Source organism: Otolemur garnettii, unplaced genomic scaffold (genome assembly GCF_000181295.1).
Source record: "Otolemur garnettii isolate 467f Iridium unplaced genomic scaffold, OtoGar3 scaffold00070, whole genome shotgun sequence".
Classification (NCBI taxonomy): domain Eukaryota; kingdom Metazoa; phylum Chordata; class Mammalia; order Primates; family Galagidae; genus Otolemur; species Otolemur garnettii.
Window position 1 is genome coordinate 8,941,169 of NW_003852465.1, and position 3,166 is coordinate 8,944,334.

Here is a 3,166-nt window from a genome sequence, read left to right on the forward strand (position 1 = left end):
AAAAAAAAAAAAAAGTAGAAAAGGGAAAACAGTAGAGGAGGTAATGATGTGTTACCTGATTAAAAAAAAAAAAGTAGTGAGGCTAGACTTAAGCTTATTATTTAACAAGTGGTCAGGCTGAGACAATCACCTCAACAGATAGGAATGTTTTTGCAGAGTATTTTACCATTCAAGTTATTAAATAACAAAACAAAAGAGAAAACCTCCGAAGAAAGGATGCTAGTCTGCAAGTTCACAACATGGGGGACTAGAACATGCTTCACTATTTTTCTCAGTTACTTATTTGTATTATGCTTACAAGAAGTAAAGATGTGGAATACTCTAAATTTTTTATTTAGAGTAAATTTTATTATCTATATTCTATTCCATTAATGATTTAATATGGAATCATCACTAGTCAGGACAGCTTTAAAGAATTCAATTTATTAACATGTATCTTCATACATTCCAGTTAAGCAGCACACACAGGTTCACGCCTATAATCCTACTCTAGGAGGCCGAGGCAGGTGGACTGCTTGAGCTCACAAGTTTGAGATCAGCCTGAACAAAAAGTGAGACCCTGTGTCTACTAAAAATAGAAAAACTGAGGCAAGAAAATCACTTGAACCCAAGAGTTGGAGGTTGCAGTGAGTTATAATACCATAGCACTCAACACAGGGCGACAGCTTGAGACTGTCTCAAAGAAAATAAAATAAAAAATAAGTTAATATACTCCAATTAAAGCATAAAAGATACCAACATCAAGCCTGATTATAACTTGCAATTTTAAAAAAGATACATTCCTATATTGGAGCTTACATGGACCCTCAAATACTGGTCACAATGAGTTATACGCTGTCCTGAGCTCCTTTTTTTTGACAATTTTCTCAAAATTCAGTATACTGGATTAACCCCTAATTGCCACAGAACTTGGCAAAAATCCATATCAACATTATTAAATTTTGCTAACAATTATAAATTAGAAGAACTTCTAAAAGTTATACTAGTGATTAATTTGCTAAAGACTATTTCCTGCTGAGAACACATGATAAAAATAAAATGGAGCCAATCAGGCTAGGCTAACACAACATAGTTGGTCTGATCCTACCTGACCTTCGACTCAATGTCTCCCATATTTGTTTTGTAGATTCAGCTCTAACTTAGAGACATATATCTTAAATAGGTTAGGACAACTGATTTAGAAGATTAACTTCTAAACTAAAATATTATTTTGAGTCATGGATTATACTGATTAGTGCTTACTATGGGTCACAGGTTCTACTGATCATTGTTTAAGGTAAGGGTTAACACAGTCTTCACTTTAAACTGTATTATATAGAACTGTAATTTTAGAAAAAGAAGAATAGAACAGTCTTGGAGAGGTTATTCTCACTGTTCGCCAGAATTCCGGCCTTCTGACAAAATTTGATGGACCTTTCCCCGTCTCTACATATTGACTGACCAGCAGCTGGACCCTCTTTGTCCAGTAACACTGTCTCTGATTTTAAGTAATACAAAATTAGGAGATTAACTTCAAAATTTAAAAGATTTTAGGTTCCAAGGCAAGATTCAGTGGCTCACCCCTGCAATCTTAGCATTCTGGGAGGCAGAAGCATGTGGGTTGCTTAAACTCAGGAGTTCGAGACCAGCCTAAGCAATAACATAGCTAGGTGTTATGGCAGGCACCTATAGTCTTAGCTACTTGGGAGACTGAGGAGCTTCACTCAGAGCATCACTTGAGCCCAAAAGTTTGAAGTTGCTTTGAGCTATGACACCACAGCACTCTATAGAGAGCGACATAATAAGACTTTATCTCAAATAAATAAATAAATAAAATTTAAAAATAAAAAATAACATTTTGGTTAGCATAAGGCCTCTAGTGACATGATAAACAATACAAAAAGTGCCCCTTCTTCAACAAGCAAGTGAAGATAAATGCAGTTAAACTGTAAATGATTCAAAAAGTAGTTCTGATCCTACTGATGACAAAGACACTTGGTATCAAAGATATAAATTCTTTTTTTTTTTTTTTTTGTAGAGACAGACTCTCACTTTATCGCTCTTGGTAGAGTCCCATGGCACCACACAGCTCACAGCAACTCTAACTCCTGAGCTTAGGCAATTCTCTTGCCTCAGCCTTCCGAGTAGCTGGGACTGTAGGCGCCTGCCACAACGCCCAGCTATTTTTTTGTTGCAGTTTGGCTGGAACTTGCCATCCTTGGTATATGGTGTCCTACTCACAGAGCCACAGGCGCTGCCCAAGATATAAATCCTTAATGAAAACAATTTCATTCAATAAACAGTATTAAAGTCACATTATTAAATATAACAAGACAGTAACAATATTAATTATTATAAAAAAACATTTAACAATTCTACATGCCTATATTTAGTGGGTCTCAATTTTTTTGGGTAATTTCATTGGAAAAATTAAGGAAAGCCTTATATTAAGTTATCTAATTAATAGCTGGGTATATTGGGGGCTTTACTGTCCCTTTTACATATATTTCTTTTAGGAAAAACTGATATCACTGCCTTATTCTTTCAGTACTTACATTTCTCATAAAATGAACTGGTATTTTAGTTTACATAGTAGTCTCTTATGAGTTAGTGTAACTGTGCCCTTGAAGGCTGGTATGCTTTTACTACAGACAAAGTTTCAAACTGACGTGTTTACCACATGGAAAAACACTCATTTTGTGACCCTACAGAGAATACATCTCTCCAAAGCAGCAAGTCTGGCCATCTAGAATCACAATGGGGAAAAAAGGATGTTTTGTAAAAGTTACTACTATGAGAGAATCCTGCTAGAAAACAAACATTCCCTTTCAGACTCCTTGATGAGCTTTCTAAAGCAGTACTGCCTAAACAGCAGACTACATTGAGATTACTCAATAGAAATTGATGAATTAGTCCACACAGAAAATGTAACCTCAGACTATGGCTATAGCACCCTAACACACCCAATCTCATCTCATCTTGGAAGCTAAGCAGGGTAGAGCCCGGTTAGTACTCAAGAGAAAAGGTAACCTTAAATTACTTCTCATGAGCCACAGAATCCAAGGTAATAAAGAAAATACTAATTTCTACCCCTGCCACTATAGGGACTTCAAACAGTTAGTAGAAAGTTTCTTAATCAAGATAGAAGTCACTGGCTCAGTGCCTGTGGCTCAAGTGGCTAAGGCAC

The 3,166-nt window shown here is 35.9% G+C and overlaps 1 protein-coding gene across 1 annotated transcript in view; it reads right to left on the reverse strand.

The window, feature by feature from the left end:
* KANSL2 (KAT8 regulatory NSL complex subunit 2) overlaps window positions 1–3,166 on the reverse strand; it is a 34,471-nt gene that overhangs the window by 25,178 nt on the left and 6,127 nt on the right. The gene's annotated exons all lie outside the window — the stretch shown is intronic.